This window comes from Rhinopithecus roxellana, chromosome 5, assembly GCF_007565055.1.
Source record: "Rhinopithecus roxellana isolate Shanxi Qingling chromosome 5, ASM756505v1, whole genome shotgun sequence".
Classification (NCBI taxonomy): domain Eukaryota; kingdom Metazoa; phylum Chordata; class Mammalia; order Primates; family Cercopithecidae; genus Rhinopithecus; species Rhinopithecus roxellana.
This window is the reverse complement of record NC_044553.1, coordinates 141,343,071-141,365,770: the sequence shown is the minus strand read 5'-3', so window position 1 is coordinate 141,365,770 and position 22,700 is coordinate 141,343,071.

The window sequence follows — 22,700 nt, the reverse complement described above, 5'->3', positions numbered from 1 at the left end:
GGGAGTTTTCTGAAGGTGATAGGGATAGGGAATAAGGATTTGTCTAAAATGAATGTACTCAGATTTGCTAAATGAACAGGTCATTATTTTTGAGGAGGGTACACAGTTGAAAGAAGATGATGAGGCAGAAGGTTAAACTGCACAACCAAGGAATCCAGTTAATACACCAGAAAGAACCTAAATAATATGTTCACAAGAGACTGAAAATGACACAAACAAAGTAATGGGTCTTTATATTGAGATACTAAGCTCTGAGGAGCAGGGACTATGTCCACTCTGTTCACTAGTATATTCCCAGGGGCTATGGAAGTTCCTGCAGCATAGAAGATACTCATTAAATATTGTCAGATGAATGAATGAAAACAATAATTGACATTTACAAAGGCTTTACTCTGTTCTTTCTATTATCTATGTTTATCCTCAGCAATTCTATGAGACATTTTCTATATTTACCCCCAGGAAACTCAAGCGAAGAAAGGAAACATAACATGCACAAATTTTCCAAGCAAAGTAAGATTGGAGCTGGAATGTAAAACTCGAGGTTGCAGATGCCAAAATTGGGACTGTATATCCCACTGATTCAAATAGAGATGTCTGTACATTTTTGTATCCTAATTTTCTTACTATTACCTAAAACTCAATAAGCTTATACATGACTCCCTTATGTTTTTGCAAGTACTTTCTAATTAATGATGTATCTGCATTGCCTAATATTCCAGTTACTAAACCTGTGTGACAAATTATCACAAAATGCATGGCTTACAATAATAAAAACATTCATTTTATTCATTAATATGCAATTTGGTTGGTTTTGGCAAGAGTAGGTCCACTCAGCTCTGCTTGGCATCAGCTGTGATGGTTCAAAGGCTGTGATTATCTGAAAGCTTGATCACTTTCATGTCAGGATGGCAGCAAGGCCTTAGCTGGGACTGTCATCTGGAACAACTATGCTCTCTCTATGTGGCTTGGGCTTCCTCAGAGCATGGGGAATGGGTTCCAACGGTAAACATCCAGAAACACAGAGAGAAGAGAAACGGATTGAAACAGAGATGCAGAGCAAGAGCAAAAGAAGAAGAGAGAAGAAGTAACTTTGCCGCCTGGTATAAGTTAGCCTTGGAGTCATACATCTCTATTGCCACTGTCTATCCATTAGCATGAATCATTAATGCCATCCAATGCTCACGAGGAGAATTAAACTCCATCTTTTTATTGAGAAGTTGCAGTGTTTAGAAGACTGCTTGGGACAATAAATACTACTGTGAGCATTTTTGAAAAACTCAACCTTTCCGATCAACCATAAAACAAATAGGAAATTCCTTTAGAAAATGGAATATAGATTTTTCATATTCATGGAAAAGAGTTAATTCCTAATGTCTTGATAATATCAATATCTTGTGTTAATTAATAATTTACTCAGTGTTAGTATTCACTTAATCCTCATAGATCCAGTTATTATCTCTATTTTAAGGTTACAGAAATGGAGGCACAGAGAAGCACAGCAACTTGCCAGTGTTACACAGCTAGTAAGGGATGTAGCTGGCGATCAAGCCAAGGCAATTTACTTTTGCTATTAGGTGCCACTTTACTGCCTTTCTTAGAGGAGTCTTGAAAAAAATAGTTATTAGCCAGTCACAGTGGCTCACGCCTGTAATCCCAGCACTTCAGGAGGCTGAGGCAGGAGGATCACTTGAGACCAGGAGTTTCAGATCAGCCTGGTCAACATGGTGAAACCTCATCTCTACTAAAAATACAAAAATTAGCTGTGCATGGTGGTGCGTGCCTGTAGTCCCAGCTACTTGGGAGACCAGGCAGGAGAATTGCTTGAACCTAGGGGGCAGAGGTTGCAGTGAGCGAAGATTGTGCCACTGCACTCCAGCCTGGGTGACAGTGAGACTCCATCACAAAAAAAAAAAAAAAAAGAAAGAAAGAAAAGAAAAAAGAAGGAAATAGAGTTCTTACTCTTACTCTACAGACAATGTTGACGGTTTGATCTTTCTTCCATACAATTTCCTTCCATTCACATGTTCTAGACAACACAAACTGATTTGGTTATACTGGCAATGTGTCCACTTAAAATATCGACAGAAAGAAACTCCATTACACAACTGAATTTCATGGTTTTTTTTGGCAAAGAAACTTATTTTATGAGCTGTTTTAGCAAATAACTATATATGTAGTTCATTAATATTTAAAATGTTAACAAATATTAAAGTGTAAGATATAAAGAAAAAGCACAAGAGAGATTTGAAATTTTTCTAAAAACAAATATTGTATATTATAGAATGTAAACTCTTTACTTCATAAACTGATCAGAACCTATATGTAAATAACAATATATGTTAAGTCAGGAAGCAGTTGAGGAATGTATGAATAAGATAAAGATATATCCTATTTTTCTTTGAAATGGTGAAGAATATTCTTGAAATATCTGCTCATAGTTTTCTGATTATATACTGTTGTGTCCTCAAACACAGTTTTTATTTTTAACTACATAGGATTATTATTTGCCAAAGCACTACTGCAATTTAAAAAATAATACATTATTAAAACTATTAAAATCTGGATAATTGGCATCACTGCAAAGTAATGTTAAAATCCTAGTTTCTCAGCACAGTATTCATGATTATTATTATCATAAAAAATCACTTAATGACTTCCTTTTTGCATTTTACACCTATATAAATTCAAAAAGCAATAGTCTTTTCCTTGTAAATTCTCATCATGCAAATTACACATTTCTGCTTATCTGTAGAAATTTTGAAAAGATTCATGGCATTCATGGACTTTTTAAATAAAAAAGAAAAAGCACTTTTCTGTACCTGGCTAATTAAAAAAAAAAAAAAAAAAAAAAAAAAAAAAAACCTAAACTTTTGGCTACTTTTTAGTAAACAACTAGATTATTTTATCTACAACTTATCATCCACCCAGTGTGAAAATTTATCACCTGTGATTTGAGATATAAATACTGATGTAAATATATAGCGTTTTAGCTTGACATAAATATGTTACATTAAATGGGTTAACATTGTTTAACATATGTTGGTTGTATATCAAAATGATTTGGTTCCCTTTAAAATGTCAGATTGTTGAATCACTTTAGAATATTCCAGTAATTAACTCAGACAACCTGGGTTTTAGGTGAGATGGATAATAAGAAACAGCTGGATCAGCTATTCTGCCATCAGGAGATATCGTCATAAAAGAAGGAGGTTTATAGACCCAAGTTCATAAAATATTAGAATGACAAAGTACCACAGAGATTGTATAACCAAACTGACACCTTTTAAGGATGAGAAATATGAGGTCAAGAGAATGACTTACCCAAAGTCACATAGCAAGTTAAGTGTTACAGTCAGCCGAGAACCAAAGTCTCTGTTTTCCAACACAAGGTGTCATCTTTTACATCCTACCATCTGCAATATGGACTGCAAGAAAACTAAAAACGTGGGTTTTTTTTTTTTTTTTTTTTTTTTTCCAGTACTATTTTACTTACTCTGGGGAAAAACCACAGCAACAAAACATGCACAGAGTGTCTTTGAGATATTAACTCTCAGAAAACACCGTGAAAGAATCTGACAAAATTAACTCCAAAGCTGTAGTTGGTTCCAGACAAAAGTATCTTTTTGGATTAGCTACAACACTTAACCTTAAACTATTTGACAGTATGTACAGGCTTTTAGTGCTTATAAGTTGCAGTAGACGGAATAATAACCACTCCAAAATATCAAGACCTAATCCCTGGAATTTATACATATTGTCTTATTTAGGAAAAGTCTATGCAGATGTGATTAAATTAAGAATTTTGAGATGAGGAGTTATGCTGGAATATCTGGGTGGACCCTAAAAGCTATCACAGTTATCCTTACAAGAAAGAAGCAGAGGGAGACCAGACACAGAAGAGAAGACAATGTGAAGAAGGAGGTGGAGATTAGAGGGATATGGCCACAAGCCCATTGTATAATCAGAGTTCTCCAGAGAAGCAGGATGAATAGAATGTATATATAAATGTATATAGAGAAAGAAACTTATTTTAAGGGATTGGCTTTTGTGATTGTGAAGACTTGGTGTATTAGTTCATTTTCATGCTGCTAACAAAGACACACCCAAGGCTGGGCAATTTACACAAGAAAGAGGTTTAATGGACTTACAGTTCCACGTGTCTGGGCAAGCCTCATAATAATGGTGGAAGGCAAGGAGAAGCAAGTCACATCTTACATGGAAGGCAGCAGGTAAAGAGAGAGAGCTTGTGCAGGGAAACTTCCCCTTGCAGAACCATCAGATCTCATAAGACTTATTCACTATCATGAGAACAGAACGGGAAAGACCTGCCCCCATGAATCAATTACCTCTCACTGAGTCCCTCCCACAATACATGGGAATTCAAGATGAGATTTGAGTGGGAACACTGCTGAACCATATCACTTGGTGAATTCAAAATCTAATGGGTGAAGTCATCAGGCTGGAGACTCAAGAAACAGTTTTAGTTCAAAGTCAAAGGCAGTCAGGATGGAGAGCCCAGAAAAAAGCAATATTGCGGATGAAATCCAAAGATCAATAATCATATGCTGATTATTATTTACTGAGTAAATAATCAAAATCAGTATAAATCCATTTCATCAAGAAAATGCTTTTAATCATTAAAAATGATGTTTCTGTTGATGCATGTTGTTATCAAATGAACTGTTATAATTGTTTGAAATGGTAAACCCATGACAGTGAATAAACTGAAGTTAAGACAAATTAAAAGCCATAGGTAAAATAAAAGCTACTGGTAGAATTTCCCCTTGTGAGAGAGGTCAGACTTTTCGGGGTTTTTTTTCAGGCCTTTCACTGATTAGATAAGGCCGACACACACTAAGGAGAGAAATGTGCTTTACTCAAAGATGTAAATGCAAATCTTAGACAAAAGCACCCTCACAGATACATCTAGAATAATGTTTTCTGGAAGCTGTGGCTCCATCAAGTAGACACACAAAATTAGACGTCATACCCAGGATTAGTCACTGGAAGCAAAAAGAGACAAGGAACAGATTCACTCCTGGGGAACCTGGAAAGATTATTTTTATGTTTTACTTTCTATTTTTTTTTCTAAAGAAACTATATTTTAAAATTCAAAATCAACTGTATGAATCTCTAAATACATTAAGTGAAACATCCTGAGGCACTTGGCATTCCAGTTCCCATAATCTTTTGCCCCATTTTATCAATCACTGCCATATTAATAAGGATTTTTAATAGTAGTTGAATAAGAGTCAAAATGTCTGAGCAAAAAGGAGTATAAATGTACTTCTTCAAGAAAATGCCTTTAATTATTAAAAACAATGGTTTTGTTGATGCATGTTGTTATTAAATATACTGATATAATTGATTTGAAATGGTAAATCAGTGCCAGTGAGTAAATTGAAGTTCATTCAAACTAAAAGCCATATGTGGGAAGTCATACCACACAAGCACACACACACATACACACACAAATATTTATATATTGACTTGTCATTTAGAACAGTGCCTAGCACAGAGTAAGTGCTACCCGTAAATTTATTAAATATGTAAATAAATCATTTAAAAATACAATTTAGCATAAATAAAAATTAAAAATACAGCTAGAAATAAATCCCATAAAAGATGCAAAATAGCCATTTAAAAACTTTTAAAACTTTATAGTAATTGAAGAATAACTAAACCATTGAGAGATGCAGCTTTTTTTTTAAAACTTTTATTTGAAGTTCAGGGGTACAAGTGCAGGTTTGTTACGTAGCTGAACTCGTGCCATTGTTGTAAAGATTATGTCATCACCTAGGTGTTAAGCCTAGTACCCATTAGTTATTTTTTTATCCTGTCCCTCCTTCCATCCTCCACCCTCCAAAAGGCCCCAGGGTGTGTTTTTCCTCTCTATATGTTCATGTGTTCTCATCATTTAGCTCCCACACGTAAGTGAGAACATGGGATACTCAGTTTTCTGTTCCTGTGTCAGTTTGCTAAGGGTAATGGCCCTTAGCCATTTAGGCTGATTCTATGTCTTTGATATTGTGAAGAGTGGAGATGCAACATCTTTATGGATTTGAAAATACAATTTGATAATGATGTTACTTTCTACCAAAATCATCTACAATCCAACTCTAGTCAAAATCCCTATGGGAATTCATGTAGAACCTGTGAAGCAAATTCTAAAATTTAGATTGAACAGAAAAATATCAAGCAATTCTAGAAAACAATTATCTTAGAGGACTCATTGCCAGATAACAAGCATATTGTAAACCTACAATAATTAGAAAAATCTTAACCCTCATGTATTACTTGTGGAAATGTAAAATGGTACAGTCACTTTGTTAAACAGTTAAACACTGTGTTAAACAGTTAACTTTACAAAAGTTAAACATGAATGACCACGTGATTCAGGAATTCCATTCCTAGGAATATATCCAAGAGAAATGTAAACATATGCCCACACAAAAACTTGTACATGAATGTTCATAGAAGGATTATTTATAACATTGGGAACAACCCAGTGTTCATCAACTGATGAATAGAAAAATATAAGGCAGCATATTCATATAATGGGATGTTATTCAGCAATAAAAATGAATGAAGTACTGCTACATGCATGGCTCAATCTTGAATAAATTATCCCAAACAAAAGAAGCCTGTCACAAAAGACCACCTATTGTAATTGTAGGATTCAATTTATATTAAGGGCAGAGACCAGGGAAATCTATAAAGAAAGTAGATTAGTGGTTTCTTAGGCCTGGAGTAAGGTGTAGTAGTGGATAGAAAGGGTTGAGGAGTAGGTGCTAATGAGTATGTGGTTGTTTTAAGAAGGATAAATATATTTCAAAAGTAGATAGTGGAGATTGTTACACAATCCTGTGAATAAACTAAAAATTATTGGATTGTATAGTTTAAATGGATGACTTATATGATATGAGAATTATACCCCAATAAGTAATACTCCTGCATGGGTAAACTAAAAGAATAATTAAACAGAATAGAGAGCCCAGAAACAAAAGCACTCATGTACTTAAACTTAATTTATTATACCACTGGGTTTTCAAATCACAGGTTAAAAATAGATAATAATTAGTAAATGATTTGAGAACAATTTGTTATTCATATGGGAAATATATGAAATGAATTCTTATCTACTCTATGAAATATTTTTATTCCACAGAGATTAAATAAGTAAATGCTATAGACAAAATGGAAACATTCTGAAAAAGAAAATAGAGAGCATCTTTATTTCTTTGGAATATTTAAGAAAAAGCAAGGCATGGTAGCTCATGCCTGTAATCCCAGCACTTTGGGAGGCTGAGATGGGAAGATTGCTTGAGCTCAGGAATTCGAGACCAGCCTGGGCAATATTATGAAACCCCATCTCTACAAAAAATACAAAAAAATTAGCCAGGCATGGTGACATACATCTGTAGTCCCGGTACCTGGGGGACTGAGGCAGGAGGATCCCTTGAACCTGGAAAGTTGAGGCTGCAGTAAGCCGAGATCATACCACTGAACTCAAACCTGAGGGGACAAAGTGAGATCCTGTCTCAAAAAAAAAAAAGAAAGAAAAAAATCACTAAACAACTAAATATAAAAGCATAAAGTTGACAATTTTTACTATATTAAAATTAAGAACTTCTGATCACATTAATATGCCACCATAAAGATGAGGATAAAGCACAAACTAGAATATTTATAGCATACATTTAAGTGACCAGAGAATTAGTATTTAACTGAATGGTGTATACCATTATACTCCAAATGATTTTTAATATCAGTATCTAAATGAATCATAGTATAATTAGTATCCAAATAAATTAAAGAATAACGAATAAGCAAAAGACTAACACCGTCATAAAAAATGTGAAAAGACATAAACTGGAAATTCACAGAATTAGAAGCCGGCATGGCTGACAGAAGGATGACAATTCTTAGACCTTATTACTAATTTTGAAAACTCTTAAAACTGCAAGGAGTGCATCCATTGGTCTGGCAAATATTATAAGACCAGGTCTTGCCAAATACTGGTGCCGGTATGGAAAATATATATCTTCATGTGCTTTGGAGGGCATATAAATTGTTATAAACACTCTGGAGAAGAATTTTGAATTATCTAGCACATTTGAAGATGTTCATAACTCATGCCCCAGCAATTTCTCTCTTACATGTATTCCCTATATTAGCTCTTGTACACCGGAAGATATTCATGAAAACATGCATGCCGCTGTTGTTTGTAACACTGAGAAAATGTAGAAAGTCAATAGACTCACGGCAGAGTACTATAACGTGGTAGCATGGGTGAATAGCTCAAGAATAATATTGAAATATAAGAGGAGGCCTTAGAATAACACAAAAGGCAAAATCATATTTCTATGTCCCTAAAAGAAATGTTTAGGGATGTAGAAAATGTGGAATGTAAGGAAAAGATATCGAACAGACCAGGGTCAGGCATATTCTACACCTCGGAGTTGCTGGTAAAGCTATGTTGTGGGTATGTGGATGTTTGTTTTTATTTTTATTGTTTTAAAAAGGCAATTAATGGTTAATGTAATATTTTGCATATATAATTATTATGAAAAGAAAATTTTTGTTTGTATAGAGATTTCTCAGTGGAGAGTAAGGAGGTAAGTTATTTTTGTTGTTCTGTTGGTTTGTTTGTTTGAGAGACAGGGTCTTTCTCTGTCTCTGTCTCTCAGGCTGGAATGCAATAGCAGGATCGTAGACTATAGCTCACTGCAGCCTTGATCTCCTGGGCTCAAGCAATCCTCCCTCCTCAGCCTCAGCCTCTCAAAGTGTGGGATTACAGGTGAAAGCCACCATACCTCGCCTTTATTTTTATTAATTCATTTTAGTAACCCAAGAATTTCAGACTGTTTACTTCACTCGTCTTTGTAATTGGCAAAGCTATCTAAGCAAATACTAAATGACATGAGAGTTAATCTAATTTAATGTAAAAATTCTATTACAACTACTTGATTTTTACTATTTTGGGGTAATTTTCCAATGAAAAATTTAAATGTTACTTTACAAGGCTAGATAAAACACTTTTGTTCATTAAGATAATTTGCTAAACCATATTTTAATTTTATCTGTTCCTCTATATCATAGTTTTTTTTTTGTTTGTTTTTTGTTTTTTGTTTTTTTTTTTTTTTTAAGACAGGTCTTGCTTTGTTGCCCAGGCTGGGGTGCAGTGGCATGATCACGGCTCACGACAATCTCCACCTCTCAGGCTCAAGCAATCCTGCCTCCTAAGCCTCCTGAGTAGCTGAAACGATAGGCAAGCTGTTTTATTTCTTAATACTACCAATGTGGTGGAGATTTCTTGATAGAACCTATAAGGTGGAAACTTGCTTCTGCTGCCTTCCTGGTGCATCAGAATGGACAAACACAGTCCTGGGGCTGGGTGTCTTGCGGAACCCAACTTTCTTCTTAATTTATAAATTACTATAGATGACATTTATCATGTTTTTAGTTAAATATTTCCATTAAAAAATTCCATCAGAGAAAAGTAAATCTAACATAAATTAACTCCAGTCCATCTTTTTAATTGTCACTCTTTATAATTCTCAATAGAATGTTTCCATAAAACCAGTTTTACTAGATGGTGTGATAAGAAAGTAAATTTTAGTTTTGATTGCTTTAGAATATAAAGTCCGCTCAACATTTCATTCATTAATTTTAATTATACCATTTGTAAGTAGTTTATGGTGGACTGGCCCTGAGCCAGACTCCTGTGTGCACAGGCAATGCACTTCAGTGATGATGTTTCTCCCTTCCATATGTCACATCAAGAAAAGGAGACTACTCTACTCATATGATCTATTTTGCTGGAACAATGTCAGGCTTTTTACTGGGATTCACCAGTTTTTCGGAGCATTCATTTTCTACTCTACTGAATATAAAAGTCATATCTCTATATAGGGTCCATTTTTATAGAAGGACCAATGAGTGTCTGAGTTCAAATGGGTCGATAAAGAGAAGGGTTGACAGTCAGTCAACACAGATTTATATAAGAAGGGAGATAAAAAATGAAAAAATAATATAAGCAAGAGAGAAAAAGAGATTGAGAGAGATTAGTTTTACTTTTATTTATTATTATTTTTTTTTTGAGGCGGAGTCTCGCTCTGTCCCCCGGACTGGAGTGCAGTGGCCAGATCTCAGCTCACTGCAAGCTCCGCCTCCCGGGTTTACGCCATTCTCCTGCCTCAGCCTCCCGAGTAGCTGGGACTACAGGCGCCCGCCACCTCGCCCAGCTAGTTTTCGTATTTTTAGTAGAGACGGGGTTTCACCGTGTTAGCCAGGATGGTCTCGATCTCCTGACCTCGTGATCCGCCCGTCTCGGCCTCCCAAAGTGCTGGGATTACAGGCTTGAGCCACCGCGCCCAGCCTACTTTTATTTTGTTATAAAGAGCTATTTCTTTTCTAAAATTTCCCAAAGCTGAACTCATGCATTCATTTATTCACTGATTTAATAAACACCTTTGGAGAAACTGCTGTGAGTCAGGGAATTATGCTAGGTAACACTGCAAAATTTCTTAAAAGTTTTCCCCAAAATTTCTCTCTGATATTCCTTGATACAAAAGGTTTAAAGGCTATGTTACTTTAACGAAGGGACTGATGAAGGTTAAACAAGTTTTTTACTACAGAACTTGAATAAATTGTTGAAAGGACATATAACGTAAACAAAGGGGTTGAAGAATGTTAAACACATTTGTTTATTGCATTCTCGTGACCTTTAATTTATAAGTATGCATTATAAATCTCCAACAGAAGCATATTCTATGCAGATTTTTCTAAGAATATTTCATTGAATAATCATTTTTATGTTTGTTTTTCATTTTAGGTTCATTTTAAGCTATGAAAAAAGTCATGAAAATGATTATTCGGTCAAATATTTTAAGCATTTAACCCTGAATATGAGTTTAAGATAAGAAGCTGATCTTTGTAGATTCACAATTCTAAATATAACTGGCAGGTGGGAAGAGGAGGCTTGGTTTTTTCTTTTGTTTTTGTGTTTATAGTTTTGTTTTAGGAAAACACCATATTTGCATTAAATATTTAATATCCTCTCTTATCAAAGTGGTCATTTTGTTTTCTGTTTTTCTTTCTAGCTATATTGGGTATAATTGACAAAAATTTAAGATGTACAGTATTTAATGTACGCATATGTTGTGAAATGATTACCAAAATAGGACTAATTAACATATCCATCACTTTACATAATTACCTTTTCGTGTTATTTATTACTAACAATTCTAGCTTTTGTATTGAATGGTTCTTCATACATACTAATTTATGCAACAATTATTTATTATATGTTATTATATACTAGACACTAAAAATAGGAAATACATTTTTGCAATAATTTTGAATTTTTTAAACTTAAATTATATTTTTAACCTACAGAGTGTTATGGCTTCTTTAGGAGCTTAAATGGCTTTAATAACATTTGTTGACAGATTAATCATTTCTGTGACACTTATGAATCATAATAATTCAAGTAAAATTTGAGTGTAATTGAAAAATCTCATATCATTAATACTCATTTTCATTACTCTTTAGCAAAAAGAAAAAACTGCTTTACAAACAGTTGATTACAAATTATATGACTATATCTGAAAATTTGGAAAACTGCATTTAACTAAGTATATTCTTAATGTTTCTGCTATAGAAAAAGAGAGAGACTGAAGAAGAAGAAGGAAATAAATACTTAAAAATGTGTATCTAAGCTGTATTTAAGCTATGAGACAGTGATGAGGGGGGAAATGTTATTATAATTAAGAAGGAACTACTGAAGCCATATAACCTCGTTAATCACCTTTTGCCAAAATCTCAAGCCATTTTAAAAATAGTCTGTACCTAAGACATGAATATGCCTTTAACAAACTCTTAACTTTCTGCTAAATTGCCTAAAAACAGTCCAGAACCCTGCAGTTAAAAGGTTGTACAAGTGAGCCTGTTAAAAGTAATAAACTAGGATCTATTGAATTATATGATTTGTTAGTAACTACCATTGAAAAACAAAATTGAACAGGATAATATCTGAGTAAGCATTAGACTTAAAAAGGGGAGATGTGCTAATGAAAAATTAGCCCATTAGCAATGATTAATAACATAATTTGCAATCATTTATATGTGACCCAATAAAAACAAATGTGGAAGGTTAGTTTTCCAATCTGGTAAGAGCTGACAAAACCTTGTTTAGACTAGAGCAAAATGTGATTCCTTTCCAGGCTTTGAAGCTGAGTCAACACAGACAGAACGAAGTGTAGATTTATTTTGGACAATTCTCTATAATTTGGATTACCATAGACTCTTTTCCAAAGTTCACTGCATAATTTTGACTTCTTTTTTACTTACTCTGTGTACTTTGTGTATCTAGAACTAAAGAAGGTATAAATGGTACCAGAAGGGTTATGGAGAGTATTCAAAAATCAACCACGTTTGTTTAAAAACAAAAAATTCAAAAAAACTACATGTTTAAAAAAATTGACACATGTGCGGTAATTTTATTTCTCAAAAAATAATTTCTATGTTAAGATTGGCATGGCGAAATTAGTTTTTAAACGAAAACTGGGACCTATGATTTGACAATACATGTCTTCCATGTGAAATATTTATAAGGACAGTTTTGCAGTGTTTTAAAATTGAACCAATTTAGTTATACAATTAGCAAATCACATTTATTAAAAATGTATCCTCTTTCAACCAGAATATAAGCCTATCGTGTATAAGAAAAATGTGGTATTCAACTTGTTATCATCAGATTCTAGAGCCTTGTGTATAGATTTTGTACAATTAATCTTTTCAATGGTTGAATAAAATCTTGTAGGTAATTAGAAATTTACTGGAAAACCCAAGCTGTCTGGTCAGTTTACATTTAGGCAGTAGAGTCAGGTTTCAGATAATCCCTTCTGTATTACCACAGTGGTTTTTGTTTGTTGGTTGGTTTGTTTTGAGATGGAGTTTCGCTCTTGTTGCTGAGGCTGGAGTGCAATGGTGCGATCTCAGCTCACTGCAATCTCCACCTCCCGGAATCACGTGATTCTCCTGCCTCAGCCTCCCTAGTAGCTGGGATTACAGGTGCCTGCCACCACATCCAGCTAATTTTTTGTATTTTTCGTAGAGGCGGGATTTCACTGTGTTGGCCAGGCTGTTCTCAAACTCCTGATCTCAGGCCATCCACCCGACTCAGCTTCCCAAAGGGCCATCATGTTTTGTGAGAAGACCTTTCCTTTTAGGTTATGTAAAGAATTACCACAATTATCCATTTTACACAGCTCATGTCTAAATGCAGCAAGGGAATGGACCAGGGCACAGTTAAATTGGGCCACACACAGTGTTGTTGCAGTCATTTTTACAGATGAGAATGTGCTATTGCTTGACCAATAGAGCTTCAGCATTCCCTATTATCTTGCAACTAGAGGAGGAAAATCCTGGAACTTAGTTCTGTCAGTCTGTCAGGATTTCAAGACCATGCCCTATTCCTATACCTCTCCCTGCACTTTTTCTGAATTTTTGGACATTGGACAAGAGAATTTTGTGACCCTCTTTAATAGGAAAAACTCTTCCCAACTATATCTTCTGTATCGACTGTCTCTATTTTGATGTTACTTGATCTGATTTAAGACAATGGCACTTTTTTATGTAAATAAATTTGACCACTCTGCATTCTATTTTTCCTTTGGTTTTTAGTGTCTTTAGAATAATTCAAACTAAAAGAATCTTATTCCAGGTAAAGGAAAGTCTACTATGAAGCATGCTAATTGAAAAGCCCTCATCTTTTCATCAATCTTACCACCATGTCTCCAGATATAGAGAGATCTCTACTGATAACATGCTCCTGGAGATGAACTTTAAAATAGTTAACATAGTGGCAGTGATCTAGCTTAGAACAGAAACTATCTAATCCCAGTTTTCCTTCATTCTCTCATTTTTCACTTTCTCCTTATCCATCTCCCATCTACTTTCTCAGGATTCATGATCTAATATTAATTTTATATGCTTGTTGCTATGAACCACTTATTTCCAGGGGCATAAGGATATGTGTGACAAAGCTTCAACTTATGTTTAAAGATTCTCCCTTCTCCCAATATCTTATATACAGGTTTACGTATATAGGCAGCCTATAACAAATTCCCACAAAACATACTCACATATATATTCTTTCATATTGATTTAAGAAGACATAACTTCTTAAATGTAATCAGCAAATGTTCTCTTCATATGAGATCTCTGTATTCTAAACAACTGTAGAAAAGTAGCACAGGTATCTATACCTCTTTATGATTGCTAGACTCCTATCTACATGAACACAGTAAATGAAAGACAGACAAAACACAGACAAAATTAGGCTGCACTAATGTTTCTCTAGGATAAAATTAGTACATGAAATATGAAATATATGCATTTAAAAATCTTTGATTTTGAAATTTAATGCCTATACTAAGGTTTTTCATTAAGGTTAATTATTACTTTTATCTACTCATGTGTTATCTGTTTTGTTTAGCACAAATTTTTGTATGAACTTGAAAAATGTAGAGGAGTTAGCAAGCTTCTGAAACAATCATCTTCTAACGAGAAAACCTTTACCTGCAGGCTCATATGTCTCCGTTCGTGGTCATATTTTGATTGTTAATGAAGAACTAAGATAATGCATTAGCTTACAGGATTAATACTGACCTTTTATCAAAGGATGTCTGTTGCAACAAATCCTATCACTCACTCACTCACTCACAGTAATGTTGTAGTTGGGAGGGCCAACTGAGGTTACAGCAGAAAAATGAACAAGCTTTAAATGTCAATACTTGTGAAATCCATGAAGCATAGCTAAAATAAGTAGTTTTAACTAGTTAAAACTACTTAAAATATCTTTAAGACAAGATTAAGTATCAAGTTTATGGTAGATCCTGGTAATTTGAAGAATGCCGCCTTCCAAAACAATACGCCCTAATCTTCCGAGTCTGTAATATGTTATCTTATGTGGGTACAGAGATTTTGAGGATGTGATTGAATTCAGAATCTTGAGATCCTGAGATTAACCTAGATAATTAAAGTAAAGCAAATATGCGTGCAAGGTCCCGATAAGAGTCAGGCAAGGGGATCAGAAGAGTAGTAGAAGGTGTGATGAAGGGAAGGAAAGCAAGAGGTTAGTGTGGTGCAGAGAAGGGGACCCCAAACTGAGACATGTGGGTGCCCTCTATCAGCTGGGAAAGACAATAAATGAATTTTCCCTTAAAATCATCAGAGAGAACCACCCCAGCCAATGCTCCTGAGAAGGAATTTGGACCCCTGGCCTCCAGAACTATAAAAGAATACATTTTGTTACCTCAGCAATAGGAAACTAATATATAGACATAAATCATTTTTGAGGGGCATAGGGGATAATCCAAAAGAACTTCAGATGTCCTTAATGATGTTCTCCTTTTTTACAAGTGAGATGTGAGAAAAAATATGATGATGAAAATTACCTTTTCCATATAGTTTAATATTCACACTATGCTGAAAAAAAACCTGATTTTAATGCCATTTTACATTTTTCCAACATCTCCTCTTCATTTCTATTTAATTCTCAAGGATTAATATAATTAATCTCTTTGTAGGTCAAAAATCCTAAACATTTTATTATTTTTATGTCTTCTGTTTAAGATAAGAGATTCTCGTAAAATTAGTCTTATTTAAAATTTAGTACGTAAATGTGGCAATTTGTAAAATAAACTTGTGTCATTGAATTTTGATTATTAAGTTCAGAAAGAAAGGAAATAGAATTTGTTGCCTGGACATCAGAAAATGTGGGTTCTACCTTGACTTAGTACATTCAAGCGTCTATAACTAGCATACCCTGATAGTTTTTTTTTTTTTTTTTTTTCATTTTATTTTATTTTATTTTATTTATTTATTTATTTTTTTTATTATACTTTAAGTTCCAGGGTACATGTGCATAACGTGCAGGTTTGTTACATATGTATACTTATGCCATGTTGGTGTGCTGCACCCATCAACTCGTCAGCACCCATCAATTCATCATTTATATCTTGTATAACTCCCCAATGCAAGCCCTCCCTCCTCCCCCCTCCCCCCTCCCCATGATAGGCCCCAGTGCGTGATGTTCCCCTTCCCGAGTCCAAGTGATCTCATTGTTCAGTTCCCACCTATGAGTGAGAACATGCGGTGTTTGGTTTTCTGTTCTTGTGATAGTTTGCTAAGAATGATGGTTTCCAGCTGCATCCATGTCCCTACAAAGGACGCAAACTCATCCTTTTTTATGGCTGCATAGTATTCCATGGTGTATATGTGCCACATTTTCTTAATCCAGTCTGTCACAGATGGACATTTGGGTTGATTCCAAGTCTTTGCTATTGTGAATAGTGCCGCAATAAACATACGTGTACATGTGTCTTTGTAGTAGAATAATTTATAATCCTTTGGGTATATACCCAGTAGTGGGATGGCTGGGTCATATGGTACATCTAGTTCTAGATCCTTGAGGAATTGCCATACTGTTTTCCATAATGGTTGAACTAGTTTACAATCCCACCAACAGTGTAAAAGTGTTCCTATTTCTCCACATCCTCTCCAACACCTGTTGTTTCCTGACTTCTTAATGATTGCCATTCTAACTGGTGTGAGATGGTATCTCATTGTGGTTTTGATTTGCATTTCTCTGATGGCGAGTGATGATGAGCATTTTTTCATGTGTCTGTTGGCTGTATGAATATCTTCTTTTGAGAAATGTCTGTTCATATCCTTTCCCCACTTTTTGATGGGGTTGTTTGTTTTTTTCTCGTATATTTGTTTGAGTTCTTTGTAGATTCTGGATATTAGCCCTTTGTCAGATGAGTAGGTTGCAAAAATTTTCTCCCATTCTGTAGGTTGCCTGTTCACTCTGATGGTAGTTTCTTTTGCTGTGCAAAAGCTCTTTAGTTTAATTAGATCCCATTTGTCAATTTTTGCTTTTGCTGCCATTGCTTTTGGTGTTTTAGACATGAATTCCTTACCCATGCCTATGTCCTGAATGGTACTACCTAGATTTTCTTCTAGGGTTTTTATGGTATTAGGTCTAACATTTAAGTCTCTAATCCATCTTGAATTAATCTTCGTATAAGGGGTAAGGAAAGGATCCAGTTTCAGCTTTCTACTTATGGCTAGCCAATTTTCCCAGCACCATTTATTAAATAGGGAATCCTTTCCCCATTTCTTGTTTCTCTCAGGTTTGTCAAAGATCAGATGGCTGTAGATGTGTGGTATTATTTCTGAGGACTCTGTTCTGTTCCATTGATCTATATCTCTGTTTTGGTACCAGTACCATGCTGTTTTGGTGACTGTAGACTTGTAGTATAGTTTGAAGTCAGGTAGCGTGACGCCTCCAGCTTTGTCCTTTTGACTTAGGATTGTCTTGGCAATGCGGGCTCTTTTTTGGTTCCATATGAACTTTAAAGCAGTTTTTTCCAATTCTGTGAAGAAACTCATTGGTAGCTTGATGGGGATGGCATTGAATCTATAAATAACCTTGGGGAGTATGGCCATTTTCACGATATTGATTCTTCCTATCCATGAGCATGGTATGTTCTTCCATTTGTTTGTGTCCTCTTTGATTTCACTGAGCAGTGGTTTGTAGTTCTCCTTGAAGAGGTCCTTTACATCCCTTGTAAGCTGGATTCCTAGGTATTTTATTCTCTTTGAAGCAATTGTGAATGGAAGTTCATTCCTGATTTGGCTCTCTGCTTGTCTGTTACTGGTGTATAAGAATGCTTGTGATTTTTGCACATTAATTTTGTATCCTGAGACTTTGCTGAAGTTGCTTATCAGCTTAAGGAGATTTTGGGCTGAGACGATGGGGTTTTCTAAATATACAATCATGTCATCTGCAAACAGGGACAATTTGACTTCTTCTTTTCCTAACTGGATACCCTTGATTTCTTTCTCTTGCCTGATTGCCCTAGCCAGAACTTCCAACACTATGTTGAATAGGAGTGGTGAGAGAGGGCATCCCTGTCTTGTGCCAGTTTTCAAAGGGAATTTTTCCAGTTTTTGCCCATTCAGAATGATATTAGCTGTGGGTTTGTCATAAATAGCTCTTATTATTTTGAGGTACGTTCCATCAATACCGAATTTATTGAGCGTTTTTAGCATGAAGGGCTGTTGAATTTTGTCAAAAGCCTTTTCTGCATCTATTGAGACAATCATGTGGTTCTTGTCTTTGGTTCTGTTTATATGCTGGATTACGTTTATTGATTTGCGAATGTTGAACCAGCCTTGCATCCCAGGGATGAAGCCCACTTGATCATGGTGGATAAGCTTTTTGATGTGCTGCTGAATCCGGTTTGCCAGTATTTTATTGAGAATTTTTGCATCAATGTTCATCAGGGATATTGGTCTAAAATTCTCTTTTTTTGATGTGTCTCTGCCAGGCTTTGGTATCAGGATGATGTTGGCCTCATAAAATGAGTTAGGGAGGATTCCCTCTTTTTCTATTGATTGGAATAGTTTCAGAAGGAATGGTACCAGCTCCTCCTTGTACCTCTGGTAGAATTCAGCTGTGAATCCATCTGGTCCTGGACTTTTTTTGGTGGGTAGGCTATTAATTGTTGCCTCAATTTCAGAGCCTACTATTGGTCTATTCAGGGATTCAACTTCTTCCTGGTTTAGCCTTGGGAGAGTGTAAGTGTCCAGGAATTTATCCATTTCTTCTAGATTTTCTAGTTGATTTGCGTAGAGGCATTTATAGTATTCTCTGATGATAGTTTGTATTTCTGTGGGGTCAGTGGTGATATCCCCTTTATCATTTTTTATTGCATCTATTTGATTCCTCTCTCTTTTCTTCTTTATTAGCCTTGCTAGCGGTCTGTCAATTTTGTTGATCTTTTCAAAAAACCAACTCCTGGATTCATTGATTTTTTGGAGGGTTTTTTGTGTCTCTATCTCCTTCAGTTCGGCTCTGATCTTAGTTATTTCTTGCCTTCTGCTAGCTTTTGAATGTGTTTGCTCTTGCCTCTCTAGTTCTTTTAATTGTGATGTTAGAGTGTCAATTTTAGATCTTTCCTGCTTTCTCTTGTGGGCATTTAGTGCTATAAATTTCCCTCTACACACTGCTTTAAATGTGTCCCAGAGATTCTGGTATGTTGTATCTTTGTTCTCATTGGTTTCAAAGAACATCTTTATTTCCTCTTTCATTTCGTTATGTACCCAGTAGTCATTCAGGAGCAGGTTGTTCAGTTTCCATGTAGTTGAGCGGTTTTGATTGAGTTTCTTAGTCCTGAGTTCTAGTTTGATTGCACTGTGGTCTGAGAGACAGTTTGTTATAATTTCTGTTCTTTTACATTTGCTGAGGAGTGCTTTACTTCCAATTATGTGGTCAATTTTGGAATAAGTGCGATGTGGTGCTGAGAAGAATGTATATTCTGTTGATTTGGGGTGGAGAGTTCTATAGATGTCTATTAGGTCTGCTTGGTGCAGAGATGAGTTCAATTCCTGGATATCCTTGTTAACTTTCTGTCTGGTTGATCTGTCTAATGATGACAGCGGAGTGTTGAAGTCTCCCATTATTATTGTATGGGAGTCTAAGTCTCTTTGTAAGTCTCTAAGGACTTGCTTTATGAATCTGGGTGCTCCTGTATTGGGTGCATATATATTTAGGAGAGTTAGCTCTTCCTGTTGAATTGATCCCTTTACCATTATGTAATGGCCTTCTTTGTCTCTTTTGATCTTTGATGGTTTAAAGTCTGTTTTATCAGAGACAAGGATTGCAACCCCTGCTTTTTTTTGTTCTCCATTTGCTTGGTAGATCTTTCTCCATCCCTTTATTTTGAGCCTATGTATGTCTCTGCATGTGAGATGGGTCTCCTGAATACAGCAGACTGATGGGTCTTGACTCTTTATCCAGTTTGCCAGTCTGTGTCTTTTAATTGGAGCATTTAGTCCATTAACATTTAAGGTTAATATTGTTATGTGTGAACTTGATCCTGCCATTATGATATTAACTGGTTATTTTGCTCGTTAGTCGATGCAGTTTCTTCCTAGCCTCGATGGTCTTTACATTTTGGCATGTTTTTGTGATGGCTGGTACCGGTTGTTCCTTTCCATGTTTAGGGCTTCCTTCAGGGTCTCTTGTAAGGCAGGCCTGGTGGTGACAAAATCTCTAAGCATTTGCTTATCTGTAAAGGATTTTATTTCTCCTTCACTTATGAAACTTAGTTTGGCTGGATATGAAATTCTGGGTTTAAAATTCTTTTCTTTAAGAACGCTGAATATTGGCCCCCACTCTCTTCTGGCTTGTAGAGTTTCTGCCGAGAGATCTGCTGTTATTCTGATGGGCTTCCCTTTGTGGGTTACCCGACCTTTCTCTCTGGCTGCCCTTAAGATTTTTTCCTTCATTTCAACTTTGGTGAATCTGGCAATGATGTGTCTTGGAGTTGCTCTTCTGGAGGAGTATCTTTGTGGCGTTCTCTGTATTTCCTGAATTTGAATGTTGTCCTGCCCTACTAGGTTGGGGAAGTTCTCCTGGATGATATCCTGAAGAGTGTTTTCCAACTTGGTTCCATTTTCCCCCTCACTTTCAGGCACCCCAATCAGACGTAGATTTGGTCTTTTTACGTAATCCCATACTTCTTGCAGGCTTTGCTCATTTCTTTTTCTTCTTTTTTCTTTTGGTTTCTCTTCTCGCTTCATTTCATTCATTTGATCTTCAATCGCTGATACTCTTTCTTCCAGTTGATCGAGTCGGTTACTGAAGCTTGTGCATTTGTCACGTATTTCTCGTGTCATGGTTTTCATCTCTGTCATTTCGTTTATGATCTTCTCTGCATTAATTAGTCTAGCTGTCAATTCTTCCACTCTTTTTTCAAGATTTTTAGTTTCTTTGCGCTGGGTACGTAATTCCTCCTTTAGCTGTGATAAGTTTGATGGACTGAAGCCTTCTTCTCTCCTCTCGTCCAAGTCATTCTCTGACCAGCTTTGATCCGTTGCTGGCGATGGGCTGCGCTCCTTCGCAGGGGGAGATGCGCTCTTATTTTTTGAATTTCCAGCTTTTTTGCCCTGCTTCTTCCCCATCTTTGTGGTTTTATCTGTCTCTGGTCTTTGATGGTGGTGACGTACTGATGGGGTTTTGGTATAGGTGTCCTTCCTGTTTGATAGTTTTCCTTCTGACAGTCAGAAGGACTGTCTGTTGGTCTGTTGGAGATTGCTTGAGTTCCACTCCAGACCCTGTTTGCCTGGGTAACAGCAGCAGAGGTTGCCGAAGATAGAATATTGCTGAACAGCGAGTGTACCTGTCTGATTCTTCCTTTGGAAGTTTCCTCTCAGGGGTGTACTCCACCCTCTGAGGTGTGGGGTGTCAGACTGCCCCTAGTGGGGGATTTCTCCCAGCTAGGCTACTCAGGGGTCAGAGACACACCTGAGCAGGCAGTCTGTCCGTTCTCAGATCTCAACCTCCGCGTTGGGAGATCCACGGCTCTCCCCAAAGCTGTCAGACAGAGTCGTTCGCGTCTGCACCGGCTCCCGCTACTTCCCCTGTTGGTCTTCAGCTGTGCGCTGTCCCCAGAGGTGGAGACTACAGAGACAGGCAGGCTTCCTTGAGCTGCTGTGAGCTCCACCCAGTTCGAGCTTCCCAGCGGCTTTGTTTACCTACTTAAGCCTCAGCAATGGCGGGCGCCCCTCCCCCAGCCTCGCTGCTGCCTTGCGGATAGATCGCGGCAGACTGCTGTGTTAGCAGTGAGGGAGGCTTCGTGGGCGTGGGACCCTCCCGGCCAGGATTGGGATATATTCTCCTGGTGTGCCTGTATGCTTACAGCGCAGTATTGGGGTGGGAGTTACCCGATTTTCCAGGTGTTGTGTGTCTCAGTTCCCCTGGCTAGGAAAACGGATCCCCTTCCCCCTTGCGCTTCCAGGTGAGGCGATGCCTCGCCCTGCTTCAGCTCTCGCTGGTCAGGCTGCAGCAGCTGACCAGCACCGATTGTCCGGCACTCCCTAGTGAGATGACCCCAGTACCTCAGTTAAAAATGCAGAAATCACCGGTCTTCTGTGTCGCTCGCGCTGGGAGTTGGAGACTGGAACTGTTCCTATTCGGCCATCTTGCTCCGCCCCCTTCACCCTGATAGTTTTTACACCCCATAAATGTACTCAGTTTCAGAGGCTGGGAAGTTAACAGTCAAGGTATCAGCATATTGGATGTTTGATGAGGGACAGTTTCCTGATTCATAGACAGTCTTCTCATTGAAACCTCACATGGCAGAAGGAGTGAGGAGGGATCCCTCTGGAGCTTCTTCTTTAAAAGCACTAATTCCACTCATGAAGGCTCTGCCCTAATGACCTTTTCACTTCCCAAAGACTTGACCTTCTAATACCATCACTTGGTGATTTAGTTTTCAACATATTAATTTTAGGGAGGACATAAACTTTCAGAACGTATTATTGTCCCTGAATCTCAAAATTCATAGTCTTCTCAGATGCAATACTCTTCTCATACATTTCATTCTATTGTTTCCAAAGTATTAATTTGTTCCAGCAGTAACCAAAAAGTTTAAAGTCCAAAGTCTCATCTAAATATTACCTATGTCAGATAGGGGCGAGACTTAGGGTACAATTCATTCTGAGGCAAATTGTTCTCCATCTGTGAACTTGTGAAGTTAAACATGTAATGTGCCTCTAAAATACAATTGTGGTTCTGGCATAAGATAGATACTCCCATTCAAAAAGAAAGAAATTTGAAA